The following is a 14,833-nucleotide window of genomic DNA, read 5'->3' on the forward strand; positions in this document are numbered from 1 at the left end:
TGCATGAGTTGATTAGTTAACCAATACAGTCTCTGTGGGATCGAATCTGATTTATATCTTATACTACTAGTGAACGCCTATACTTGCGTGTAATATTAGCGCGTGTTTAGCGACTAACAAGTTTTTGGCGCCGCTGCCGGGGACTGCAGTGTTAAATATTAGTTTATGTGCTTTCCATCAGTAGTCGTTAAAGTTCATTGACTCGGACATTATTACTTATTTTTTCCTTATTTTATTTTAGGTAATCTAACGAGGGTGTACGCATACGCAATCACGTACTCGTAAGAGAACACTGGATAAAGCCGAGGAAGAACTTGTGGTAGTTCATAGGGAAGTTTTTGAGGAAGAAAAGAAGGTAGAAGAAGAAGTGAAAGTTGAAGAGCCAATTGTAGTAGCTATGGGTGATCAAGCAGAAAATCCAAAGGCTTTGATGGACTTTTCTAAGCCTAAGATTAATGACATTCAGTCTAGCATCATTAGGCCAGCCATCAGGGCTAACACTTTTGAGATCAAGTCAAGCACGATCCAGATGATACAGAATTTAGTTCAGTTTGGGGGTTCTGCTACCGAAGACTCCAACATGCACATCAGGGATTTCATGAGATCTGTGACACTTTCAAGTTCAATAATATGACTGAAGATGCTATCAAGATACAACTCTTCCCATTCTCTCTGAGGGACAAAGCTAAGTGCTAGTTACATTCTCTACCAGCAGGGTCTATTACCACTTGGGAAGATCTTGCTCAAAAGTTTCTCACTAAATTCTTCCCCATGGCGAAAACTACAGTTTTCAGGAATGCTCTTACCCAGTTCGCGCACCAAACTGGAGAATCTCTATGTGAGGCTTGGGATCAATATAAGGAGATTTTAAGGAAATGCCCACACCATGGCATGCCTGATTGGATGATTATCAACTATTTCTACAATGGATTGGGTGCTACTTCTAAACCCATGCTTGATGTAGCATCAAGAGGAGCCTTGTGGGCTAAGAGGTACGATGAAGCTTATGAACTTATTGAACTGACGGCTGCTAATGAGTACCAAAATCCTTCCCAGAGACTGACTCAGGGAAAAGTAGCAGGAATTCTGGAGTTGGACGCAGCAACTACTATAGCTGCCCAACTTAAGGCTTTGACAATAAAGGTGGACACTTTGGCTAATTATGGAGTTAATCAAATCACTAGTGTATGTAAGCTTTGTGCTGGTGCCCATGAGACTGATCAGTGCGCAATTTCTAGTGAATCATCTCAGTTCATGAGCAACCTGTGCCAGCCACCTATCATCCTAACAACCGCAATCATCCTAATTTCAGTTGGAGCAACGCTCAAAATGTGGTTCAACAGCCTTATCAGCAGTATCCAGCTAAGCAGTACAATCCCCTTGGTTTTCAGCAACCGCAGTATGCACCAAAACAACAACTCCAGCTGCAATAAGCTAATGAAAAATCTGAACTAGAGGAGTTGAAGCTCATGTGCATGAGTCAAGCTATTTCTATCAAGACCTTATAAAATCAGATTGGGCAAATTGCCAATGCCTTGCTAAATCGTCAACCTGGTACATTGCCTAGTGACACTGAAGTGCCAGGAAAGAAGGAAGCTCAGGAGCAGGTAAAGGCAATCACTTTGAGGTCTGGGAAGGTTATGAATCCTGAACAAACTCAAGAGTTTACTGAAGAAGCTGGGCCAGAGATAGAAGCAAAGCAGCAGGATGAAGAAGTGGAACCTAGGAAGACTACTGTTGAGCACACTCAGCCGTAGGGTAATATAGGAGAAATAAATCTATCCTCCACCGCCTTTTCCTAAGAGGCTGCAGAAGAAAAAGCTGGACAAGCAATTCGAGAAGTTTCTGGAGGTATTCAAGAAACTTCATATCAATATACCTTTCGCTGAGGCTCTCGAGTAGATGCCTAGTTATGCAAAATTTATGAAAGGTATTCTCTCTTAGAAAGTGAAGCTAGATGATTAAGAGATTGTCGCTCTCACGAAGGAATGCAGTGTTGTGCTGTAGCAGAAGTTGCCTCTGAAGCTTAAAGATCCAGGAAGCTTTACTATCCATGTACTATTGGAAAAGTGTCTTTTGATAGATGCTTATGTGACTTAGGAGCTAGCATTAATCTGATGCTTTTGTTAATCTTCAAGCAGTTGGATCTACCTGATCCAAAACCGTCTTATATGACCTTGCAGTTGGCCGGCCGTTCTATTACATATCCTCGAGGAATTGTGGAGGATGTCTTGGTCAAGGTGGATAAAATCATCTTCCCTGCTGATTTTGTCATTCTTGATTTCGAGGAGGATAAGAAGATTCTCATAATTTTGGGAAGGCCTTTCTTGGCAAATGACCGAACCTTGATTGATGTGCAGAAGAGTGAGCTTATAATGCGAGTGCTGGATTAGGATGTTACCTTTAATGTGTTCAATGCTATGAAATTTCCTACTGATAATGAGGAGTGCTTAAAAGTCGAGTTGGTCGATTCAGTGGTCACATCGGAACTTGATCAAATGCTGAGGTCTGATGCCTTAGAAGAAGCCTTATTGGGAAATTCGGACAGTAAAGATGAAAAAGGTGATGAGCAATTGCAATATTTGAAAGCTTTTCCCAGGAAGAGGAAGATCGATATGCCTTTTGAATCTCTTGGAATGAAAGAATTGAGCAAAGCTCATAAACGCCTCAAGCCTTCTATTGAGGAAGCTCCAACTCTTGAGCTTAAGCCTTTACCTGAACATTTGAGGTATGCTTTTTTAGGTGATTCATCTACTCTGCCTGTTATTATTGCATCTGACCTTTCAGGTAGTGATGAGGAAAAGCTTTTGAGAATTCTGAGAGAGTTCAAATCGGCAATTGGATGGACTATAGCAGATATCAAGGGAATCAGCCCTTCTTACTACATGCATAAAATTCTACTAGAAGAAGGTAGCAAGCCTAAATTTGAGCAGCAAAGAAGACTTAGTCCAATCATGAAGGAAGTAGTGAAGAAGAAAATTCTGAAGTGGCTAGATGCAGGGATCATCTATTCTATCTCTGACAGTTCATGGGTAAGCCCGGTTCAATGTGTGCCAAAGAAAGGTGGAATTACTGTGGTAGCAAATGAGAAGAATGAGCTTATTCCTACACGGACAGTCATGGGGTGGAAAGTCTGCGTGGACTTTAGGAAGCTGAACAAATCCACTAGGAAGGACCACTTTCCATTGCCCTTTATTGATCAGATGCTTGACAAGTTAGCTGGTCATGAGTATTATTGTCTTCTGGATGGCTATTCGGGTTATAATCAGATTTGTATCGCCCTAGAAGATCAGGAGAAGACTACCTTCACTTGTCCATTTGATACTTTCGCCTTTAGACGAGTTTCTTTTGGTTTGTGTGTTGCACCAGCCACATTTCAGAGATGTATGATGGCCATCTTTTCTGACACGATTGGTCAGAATATGGAGGTGTTCATGGACGACTTCTCACTCTTTGACGATTCTTTTGATGAATGCTTGTAAAATCTTGGACATGTTCTCAAGAGGTGTGTTGAGACCAATTTGGTTCTCAATTGGAAGAAATGTCATTTTATGGTGCGTCGGGGCATTATTCTCAGGCACAAGGTTTCTAATAAAGGTCTAGAGGTAGATAAAGCCAAGGTGGGGTCATTGAGAATCTTCCCCCGCCTATCTCTGTTAATGGAATTCGCAGTTTTCTTGGTCATGTGGGTTTTTACAAGCGTTTCATCAAAGATTTCTCGAAAATTTCAAAGCCTTTGTGCAGTCTATTAGAGAAAGATGTTCTTTTTAAATTTGATGACGAGTGCTTTACAGCGTTTGAGACATTGAAGAAGAGTTTAATCACGGCACCCGTCATAACCGCACCTGATTGGAATGAGCCTTTTGAGATGATGTGTGATGCAAGTGATTATGCAGTTTGAGCAGTTCTTGGGCAGAGGAAGAACAATGTATTTCATGTGGTCTACTATGCTAGTAAGACACTCAACGGTGCTTAACTGAATTATACTACTACGAAGAAAGAACTTTTGGCTATTGTCTACGGTTTTTAGAAATTTCGATCTTATCTACTTGGGACTAAGGTGACAGTTTTCACTGATCACTCTGCAATCCGATATCTCGTCTCGAAGAAGGACTCGAAGCCTAGATTGATTAGATGGTTTCTTTTGCTCCAAGAATTTGAATTAGAGATCAAGGACAAAAAAGGAACTGAAAATCAAGTTGCTGATCATCTTTCACGTTTAGAGAATCCTAATGCTACTTCATTGGATAAGACCTTGATAAATGAGTCTTTTCCCGATGAGCAGCTATTTGGAGTGCAAGAAGAAGAGCCGTGGTTTGCAGACATTGTGAACTACCTTATGAGTAACATCATGCCTCCTAACTTATCTTATGCTCAAAGGAAGAAGTTTCTTCATGAAGCGTAGTGGTATATGTGGGATGAGCCGTTTCTTTTTCGCCAAGGAGCTGACCAAATCATCAGGAGATGTATTCCTTACAGCAAAACGGGGGGGGGGGGATCTTGCGAGATTTCCACTCAACGGCTTATGGAGGACATTATGGTGGAGAAAAGACAGCAGCTCGTGTTCTTCAAGCAGGGTTCTTTTTGCCAACATTTTTTAAAGATGCTCATCAGTTCATTTTGAAATGTGATCGATGTTAACGGGTAGGTAATGTGTCTAAGAAGGATGAGATGCCTCTTAATGTGCTTCTCGAGGTTGAGGTCTTCGATGTTTGGGGAATTGACTTCATGGGGCCATTTGTCTCATCTTGCAACAATTAGTATATCCTGTTGGAAGTTGATTATATGTCAAAATGGGTTGAAGTTAAGGCATTGCCAACGAAGGATGCAAAAGTCATGCTTAATTTTCTTCATAAGCAGATATTCACAAGGTTTGAGACTCCAAGAGTCATAATCAGTGATGAGGGGTCGCATTTTTGCAACCGCAAGTTCACTGCCATGATGAAAAGGTATAATGTGAATCATCGCATTGGTATGGCTTATCATCCTCAGACAAATGGTCAAACTGAGGAATCTAACAGGGAGATCAAGCGCATTTTGGAGAAAGTGGTATGTCCATCAAGGAAGGATTGGTCTTTGAAGCTTGATGAAGCTGTTTGGGCATATAGAACATCATATAAGACTCCATTGGGAATATCGCCATTTCAGTTGGTTTATGGTAAGGGGTGTCATTTGCCTGTGGAGCTTGAGCATAAAGCTTATTGGGATTTGAAGAAATTAAATCTGGATTTGGATGCGGCTAGAAAGAAGAGGATGCTTCAATTGAATGAACTTGACGAGTTTTGACTTCAAGCTTATAAAAACAACAAGATTCACAAGGAGAAAGTCAAGAGGTGGCACGATCGGGGTATAGTGCTCAAGAAATTTGTGCCAGGGCAACAAGTTCAATTATTCAACTCTCGTCTCCGTCTTTTTCCTGGAAAGTTGAAGTCAAGATTGTCAGGGCCCTTCATAATCAAAACTATGTTTCCACATGGAGCGGTGGAAATTTTTTAGAATGATCTGGGCCAAGCATTCAAGGTAAATGGTCAAAAGTTGAAGCACTATTATGGTGATACAGCAAACCGCGAGGTGGTTAGTGCCGTTTTATTGTCCACTTGAGCTCAAGATTCTACGTTGAGCTAGCGACGTAAAAGAAGCGCTTCTTGGGAGGCAACCCAAGTATGTTGTACATTAGTAGGTAGAGGAAGCAAGAAGAAAAGAGAAAAACACAAAAAATTCAGAAAAAAGGAAAAAATTCAGGGCCAAGTACAGAAGGTGGGCGCGCCCGCGCTGGCCAAGTGTGCGGCCGCACCATTTTTCCAGAAGCCAAGCGCGCCCGCGCTGACCTAGTACGTGCACCGGTATTCCAGAGTTGCTGCGCCCGCGCTGTCCTAGCGCGCGGCTGCGCTGGGTCCCTGTTCAGAAAAAAATAAAAACTACAGTTTTATTAGAGAAAATTGGGATTATAATTCCAAAATCAATTCTAACCCGATTTTTACTCTTCCATATCCCATAATTTTCTCTCCTAATCAATTCCATTATTCCCACGATTCGCATAATCAATTCCCACTTTTATTCCTTATCAAATTCACACCTCTCCACCTATAAATACATACACTTGAATACATCTTCTCCACCAATCCACAAACTCTCAAACACAAATTCTCTCGAAACACTTAAGCTTTTATTCTTTCTTTTTCAATCCCGATGGCACCCAAAAGATAGAGAACTCAAGTTGGAAGCAACACCACCGATTCTTCTACTGTGAGTGGTGTGAGGCCCAGGTTCTCTACTCCTGAGGCTGAGGAGGAGTACACGAGGCTTCTCTCGAAGCCTATTGCTAATGAGAGAGGATTTCTACCATCAGGGAACGATGGTAAGCTTTTGGAGATGATTTTGGAGATGGGCTAGGTTCCTTTTTGTGAGGCTCCCGCTGTTGTGCCCATGAGTGTTGTACGGGAGTTCTACACTAACGCCGAGGCGGAGAAGAATGGTTTCACGGTGGTGAGAGGGAGGACTGTTGAGTACAGTGCCGAGGCTATCAGGACAGTGATTGAACAGCCTGCGAGGAAGGTGGTCCAGGACACGTGAAACGATAAGACTCCTAAGGACTTCGATTTGGATCTCATTGTTGCTACTCTCTGTGTGCCTGAGACTCATTGGAAGTTCAAGAGGGGCACTACTGATTACTCCACGATCCCTGCTTCATGTATGAACAGGTTTGCACGGGCTTGGAACTTGTTTATTTGTGCTAATATCATGCCATCTTTGCATGTGCATGAGATTACGGTGGAGCGTACCCGTTTGCTTTGGGGTATTCTGCAGGGTGATTACATTAATTTGGGGATGGTGATATATCAGGGGATCCTGAGGTTTTTGAGGGGAAGTACTATTGGGGCTATTCCTTATGCGTTCATTGTGACGAAGTTGTGCATGGCAGTTGGTGTTCATTGGACAGCACATGAGCAGCTTCAGATTCCCAGTGCTCCTATTGCCAGTTCTACGCTACACAGCATGGTTGAGTGGGGAGGAGGTAAACCCGATCCTAAGGGGCTTGGTTACTCATATGATCATTTTCCAGGTAGTGTGCCTATGAAAGCAGCTACAGCAGGAGGTTCTCAGCATGCCCGTAGAGCAGCTTGGAGAGCTCAGTATGGAGAGGAGGTTGGACCGTCAGGATCACAGCAGCAGCAGGAGCAGAGTTGGGAGCTGGTTTGAGTCCGACACAGTATAGGCGTCTCGTGAGGAGGATGGATGCGATGCACGACATCCATAGTCGGTTTTCACATGAACTCACCCAGGCACTTGGGACAGCTTTTAGAGCCACCGGTGTTGACGTCCAGTGGCCAGTTTTTGGTGAGGATTCAGTGTATCCGCCTCCAGCCACGCCTGACACTCCACCCGTTGAGGGTGAGGATTCTGATTCACAGTAGGTATGCCTGATTCCTTACTATTACCTTCACTGAGGACAGTGAATATTTTAAGTTTGGGGGTAGTAGTTGAAGGAATATAGTTATAGTTTGCATATTCATGATACTTTTATTTCATATAGTTGCATATATTTTGCCATGTAGTTTTTATGATAATAGTTTGTTCATGTAGTTTCATGCATTTGCATTATAATATGATTCCCTTAGATAATTTTTCCGATTAATTGGTGATATTGATGCTAGTGTAGTGATGTCGTATTTAGTGATATTAAGTTTTATTGGATTGATTTGCATGCTAAAGACACTTGTATTTCACTAAGTCTTATAGGTTGTTGGAGTGCTAGATCATAGTCATGATTTGTTTAATTGTCGAGGTTTAATCGCTTGTTTATATTTAGAGTCTAGGATATTTTCTTAATAATAAAAGACATGGATATTTAAAAATTAGAGAAAATGGATTTCATTGCTAGTTGTGTGGCTAGGTGTCAAATGACTAGTAGCCGGCTCATATTTTAATGAGTAGTCTAGGGTTGAATGAGATGGAGCGAAACACACTCATTCAGAAATTGTGCGCGGGCGCGCCGGGAGAACAGAAAGTCAGCGTGGGGATATTAAAATCCTGATTCAACTACAATTCGATTTCCTGGACTCCTGGGATGCATAGACTGCTATATAAACATAACTTAGGTCGTTTTTCAGAGACATCAAGCAAGGAGAAGACAGCAAGAGACCTTTTGGGCACAATTCAACAAAGGTGAAGACGATCTAGTTTATTCTTGAGAATCTTTTTTTTGAGTTGTAATTTGGATGCTTGTTTCTTGTTTTGATGAACCTTTACTCTTGTTTGTACTTTGGTTTATTTATTCGTACAAAGACTACATTTTTTAAATCATGTTTTCATTGGAACCCACGTTGGCGATGAGTTCAATTATGGGCTAATCGTTATCGTGGGGTTCTAGCGGGTTTATTTATGGACTTCTTTAGTTAAATTATTTCGATGCCTTAGTGTATGGTGATTGTATCATATCCTAGTTATGGTTGTGTGTATTCGTCTTGTGAGCGTCGCGAACTTATAAGATAGTGTGTTAATTCTTAATGAAGCAAAAGTGAATTTAAAAATTTAGAACTTGCCATGCTAGCATAGGTTCATGTATTGTTATGCATGATTTGTAGGTAATTTTAACCATCTTACTTGCCCTATGTAATCAAGATAGATAACTTGTGCTTAAACCGATATGTTGTCAAATTCTATAGACATATAGGGTCTCAATATAATTGGTGTCTATTCAACTTCTATCTCTTTTATGGATGTCTGGTATAATGGTACTCGTGCAACGAAAGTTGGCGTTTATCAGTTTTGTGTTGTCTGATTAGTGTCATCACCATTGCATGCTAAGTTAAGAACAATAAGGCTATTGAATGAATTACTTAATAAGTTAGAATCCCATGTTTGTCATATATATTAACTCAGTCTATCTTATTCTCGTAGTTACAATAATTAGTTTAATTCTTAGTTATAAACAGCCTCACTTTGTTATTTATCTAAGCATTGAATAATAACCAAACATTGTTGCTTAAGTGCATGAGTTGATTAGTTAACCAATACAGTCTCTATGGGATCAAATCTGATTTATATCTTATACTACTTGCGAACGCGTATACTTGCGTGTAATATTAGCGCGTGTTTAGCGACGAACAAGCCTCTGCACTATACTCCACCGTCCTCTCTTGCACCTTAGTAAAGCCATTCTTCTCGACCTTGGTGTTCGCATAGAACTCGTGAACCACACTCATAGGCACAGCAGCTGGTGTCTCGTAAAAAAGTACCCGGCCAATCTCAAGAATCATCTCCAAAAGCTTACCATCATCACCTGATGGCAGAAAACCTCGCTTGTTAACGATTGGCTTCGAAAGAAGCCTCGTGTACTCCTCCTCAGCTTCAGGAGTAGAAAACCCGGGCCTCACACCAGTCGCAGTTGAAGAATCGGTGGTGCTGCTTCTAACTTGTGTTCTTTGTCTCTTGGGTGCCATTGATATTGATTAGAAAGAATAAAAGTTGTGTTTGAGAGAGAATTTATGTTTGAGAGTTTATGAATTGGTGAAGAAGTTTGTGTATGGGGTGTATGTATATATAGGTGGTGAAAAGAGAATTAGATATGGGATTTGATTATGGGAATAATGGGAGTAATGGGTTTGATTTGGAGAGGGAATTATGGGATGTGGGGGAGTAAAATCCGGTTGGGAATTGATTTTGGGACAAAATTCCCGTTTCCCCCCCCCCTTAAACTGCCTTTTATTTTTTTCCAGAGTCAGGACACGGCGCAGCCGCATGCTGGGACGGCGCAGCCGCGCGCTACTTCTGCCAAACCGGTGTGGCCGCTCATTATAACAGCGCAGGCGCGCCGTGTTTCTGTGTAAATAGCGCGGCCACGCGCTGGGACAGCGCGGGCGCGCCAGGCTGCTGTAGTCAGACCTGAATTTTTTTCCATTTTTTGATTTTTTGTGTTTTTCTCTTTTCTTCTTGCTTCCTCTACTTACTAATGTACAACAAACTTGGGTTGCCTCTCAAGAAGCGCTTTTTATGTCGCTAGCTCGACGTAAAATCTTGAGATCAAGTGGACAATAAAATGGCACTAACCACCATAGTTAATTTGACTTGTAGAGGTCTCTGAGTTCTCTATAAGAGAATTTGGCTTGTCGAGATCTCTAATCTTCATATCGTCACTTTGACTTATCGATACGTGTCACCGTAATAATGCTTCAACCATTGACCATTTACCTTAAATGCTTGGCCCGGATCATTCTCAAAAATTTCCACCGCTCCATGTGGAAACACAGTTTTGATTATGAAGGGCCCTGACCATCTTGACTTCAACTTTCCAGGAAAAAGACGGAGACGAGAGTTGAATAAAAGAACTTGTTTCCCTGGTACAAATTTCTTGAGCACTAGACCCCGATCGTGCTACCTCTTGACTTTCTCCTTATACATCTTATTGTTCTCATAAGCCTGAAGCTGAAACTCGTCAAGTTCATTCAACTGAAGCATCCTTCTCTTTCCAGCTGCATCCAAGTCCAGATTCAATTTCTTCAAAGACCAATATGCTTTATGCTCGAGCTCCACAGGCAAATGACACTCTTACCATACACCAACTGAAACAGCGACATTCCCAATGGAGTCGTATATGCTGTTCTATATGCCCAAACAGCTTCATCAAGCTTCAAAGACCAATCCTTCCTTGATGGACATACCACTTTCTCCAAAATACGCTTGATCTCTCTGTTAGATACCTCAGCTTGACCATTTGTCTGAGGATGATAAGCCGTAGCAATGTGATGATTCACATTATACCTTTTTATCATGGCAGTGAACTTGCGATTGCAAAAATGCGACCCCTCATCACTGATTATGACTCTTGGAGTTCCAAACCTTGTGAATATTTGTTTGTGAAGAAAATTAAGCACCAATTTTTCATCGTTCGTTGGCAACGCCTTAACTTCAACCCATTTTGACATATAATCAACCGCCAACAAGATATACTGATTGTTATAAGATGATATAAATGGCCCCATAAAGTCAATTCCCCAAACATCGAAGACTTCAACCTCGAGAAGCACATTAAGAGGCTTCTCATCCTTCTTAGACATATTACCCACACGTTGACATCGATCACATTTCAAAACAAACTGATGAGCATCTTTAAACAATATTGGTCAAAAGAAACCTGCTTGAAGAACACGAGCTGCTGTCTTTTCTCCACCATAATATCCTCCATAAGTCGTTGAATGGCAATCTCCAAAAGTTCCAAGTAGATAAGATCGAAATTACTTAAAACCATAGACAATAGCCAAAAGTTCTTTCTCCGTAGTAGTGTAATTCAGTTGAGCACCATTTAGAGTCTTACTAGCATAGTAGATCACATGAAATATGTTGTTCTTTCTCTGCCCAAGAACTGCTCCAACTGTATAGTCAGTTGCATCATACATCATCTCAAAAGGCTCATTCCAATCAGGTGCAGTTATGACAGGTGTCGTGGTTAGACTCTTCTTAAATTTCTCAAAAGCTGCAAGACACTCGTCATCAAATTTAAAAGGAACATCCTTCTCTAACAGACTGCAAAAAGGCTTTGAAATTTTCGAGAAATCTTTGATGAAATGCCTGCAGAAACCCGTATGACCAAGAAAACTGCAAATTCCCTTTACAGAAATCGATGGAGGAAGATTCTCAATGACCCCCACCTTGGCCTTGTCCACCTCTAGGCCTTTATTAGAAACCTTGTGCCTGAGAATAATGCCCTGACGCACCATAAAATGGCATTTCTCCCAATTGAGAACCAGATTAATCTCAACACACCTCTTGAGAACGTGTCCCAGATTCTGCAATCATTCATCAAAATAATCGCCCAAGACTAAAAAGTCATCCATGAACACCTCTACATTATGTCCAATCATGACAGAAAAGATAGCCATCACACATCTCTGAAATGTGGCTGGTGCACCACACAGACCAAAAGAAACTCATTTGAAGGCGAAAGTACCAAATGGACAAGTGAAGGTAGTCTTCTCATGATCTTCTGGAGCGATACAAATCTTATTGTAACCCGAATAGCCATTCAGAAGACAGTAATACTCATGACCGGCCAACCTGTCAAGCATCTGATCAATGAAGGACAATGCAAAATGGTCCTTCCTAGTGGCCTTGTTCAACTTCCGATAGTCCATGCAGACTCTCCACCCCGTGACTATCCTTGTCAGAATAAGCTCAGTCTTCTCATTTGCTACCACATTAATTCCAACTTCCTTTGATACACATTGAACCGAGCTTACCCGTGAACTGTCAGAGATAGGATAGATGATCCATGCCTCTAGCCACTTCAGAATTTCCTTTTTCACTACTTCCTTCATGATAGGATTAAGTCTTCTTTGCTGCTCGACTGTAGGCTTGCTACCTTCCTCTAGCAGAATTTTATGCATACAGTAAGAAGGGCTGATCCCTTTGATATCTGCTATAGTCCATCCAATTTCCGATTTTAACTCTCTCAGAATCCTCAAAAGATTTTCCTCATCACTATCTTAAAGGTCAGATACAATAATAACAGGTAGAGTAGTTGTACCACCTAAAAATGCATATCTCAAATGCTTAGGTAAAGGCTTAATCTCAAGAGAGGGGGCTTCCTCAATAGAAGGCTTGAGGTGTTTAGGAGCTTTGTTCAATTCCTCCATTCCAAGAGATTCAAAAGGCATATCAATTTTCCTTTTCCAGGGAGAAGCATTCAAATATTGCAATTGTTCTTCACCTTCGTCATCTTCACTATCTGAATTCCCTAATAAGGCTTTTTTTAAGGCATCAAACCTTAGCAATTGATCAAGTTCCGACGTGACCACCGAATCGACCGACTCTACTTTTAAGCACTTCTCATTATCAGTAGGAAATTTCATGGTATTGAACACATTAAAGGTAACATCCTGACCCAGCAGTCGCATTGTAAGCTCACCCTTCTACACATCTATCAAGGTTCGGCCAGTTGCCAAGAAAGGTCTTCCAAAGATTATGAGAATATTCTTATCCTCCTCGAAATCAAGAATTACAAAATCAGCAGGAAAGATGAGTTTATCAACCTTGACCAAGACATCCTCCACAATACCTCGCAGATATGTAATAGAACGGTCGGCCAACTGTAAAGTCATATACGTCGGTTTAGGATCAGGTAGATCCAACTGCTTGAAAATTGACAAAGGCATCAGATTGATGCTAGCTCCCAAATCACATCAGCATCTGTCAAAAGACATTTTTCTAATAGTACATGGAATAGTGAAGCTTCCTGGATCTTTAAGCTTTTGAGGCAACTTCTGCTGCAGCACAACACTGCATTCCTCCGTGAGAGCGAGAGTCTCTAAATCATCTAGCTTCACCTTCTGAGAGACAATACCTTTCATAAACTTTGCATAACTAGGCATCTGCTTGAGAGCCTCAGCGAAAGGTATGTTGATATGAAGTTTCTTGAACACCTCCAGAAACTTCTCAAATTGCTTGTCCAGCTTATTCTTCTGCAGCCACTTAGGAAAAGGCGGTGGAAGATAGATCTGTTTCTCCTCTGTCTTACCCTCAGGCGGAGTGTGCTCAATAGTAGTCTTTTTTAGTTCCACTTCTTCATCCTGCTGCTTTTCTTCTTTCTCCACCCCAGCTTCTTCAGTTAACTCTTGAGTTTATTCGGGATTCGCAACCTTCTCAGACCTCAAAGTGATTGCCTTTACCTGCTCCTTAGCTTCCCTCTTTCCTGGCACTTCAGTGTCACTAGGCAATGTCCCAGGTTGATGATTTATCAAGGCATTGGAAATTTGCCCAATTTGATTTTTCAAGGTCTTAATAGAAACACCTTGACTCTTGCACATAAGCTTCAACTCCTCTAATTCATATTTTTCATTAGCTTGTTGCAACTAGAGTTGTTGCCTTGGTGCATACTGCGGTTGCTGAAAACCAGGGGGGTTGTACTACTTAGTTGGATACTGCTGAAAAGGCTGTTGAACCGCATTCTGAGCATTGCTCCAGCTGAAATTAGGATGATTGCAATTATTAGGACTATAGGTGGCTGGCACAGGTTGCTGCGATCGTTGGAAGTTGCTCACGAACTGAGCTAATTCACTAGAAATTGCGCACTGATCAGTCTCATGGGCACCAGCACAAAGCTCACAGACACTAGTGATTTGATTAACTCCATAAGCCAAAGTGTTCACCTTCATTATCAAAACCTTAAGTTGGGCAGGGATAGCAGTTGCTGCATCCAACTCCAGTATTCCTGCTACATTTCCCTGAGTCAGTCTCTGGGAAGGATTTTGGTACTCATTAGCAGCTATCAGTTCAATAAGTTCATAAGCTTCATCGTAACTCTTAGCCCACAAGGCTCCTCCTGATGCTTTGTCAAGTATGGGTCTAGAAGTAGGACCCGATCCATTATAGAAACAAATAATAATCATCCAATCAGGCATGCCATGGTGTGAACACTTCCTTAGCATCTCCTTATATCGATCCCAAGCCTCACACATAGATTCTCCAGTTTGTTGAGCAAACTGAGTACGAGCTTTCCTGATTGCGGCAGTCTTCGCCATGGGAAAGAATTTAGTGAGAAAATTTTGAGCAAGATCTTCCCAAGTGGTGATAGACCCTACTGGTAGAGAGTGTAACCAGCACTTAGCCTTTTCCCTCAGAGAGAATGGAAAGAGACATAGCTTGATAGCATCTTTAGTCACATCATTGAACTTGAAAGTGTCGCAGATCTTGATGAAATCCCTGATGTGCATGTTGGGATCTTCAGTTGGAGAACCCCCAAACTGAACTGAGTTCTGTATCATCTGGATCGTGCTTGACTTTATTTCAAAAGTGTTAGCCCTGATGGCTGGTCTAATGATGCTAGACTTAATGTCAT

The 14,833-nt window shown here is 41.5% G+C and overlaps 2 non-coding genes across 2 annotated transcripts; one reads left to right on the plus strand and one right to left on the minus strand.

Moving 5' to 3' along the window:
- Positions 1-786: 786 nt before the first annotated feature.
- Positions 787-893, minus strand: LOC141709322 (small nucleolar RNA R71). Its single transcript, XR_012569906.1, has one exon. It is a non-coding gene; the product is annotated as a small nucleolar RNA R71 (small nucleolar RNA).
- Positions 894-14,394: 13,501 nt separating this feature from the next.
- Positions 14,395-14,501, plus strand: LOC141709264 (small nucleolar RNA R71). The gene has a single exon (XR_012569850.1). It is a non-coding gene; the product is annotated as a small nucleolar RNA R71 (small nucleolar RNA).
- Positions 14,502-14,833: the final 332 nt, after the last annotated feature.

This window comes from Apium graveolens, chromosome 2 (genome assembly GCF_009905375.1).
Source record: "Apium graveolens cultivar Ventura chromosome 2, ASM990537v1, whole genome shotgun sequence".
NCBI classification, from domain to species: Eukaryota; Viridiplantae; Streptophyta; class Magnoliopsida; order Apiales; family Apiaceae; genus Apium; species Apium graveolens.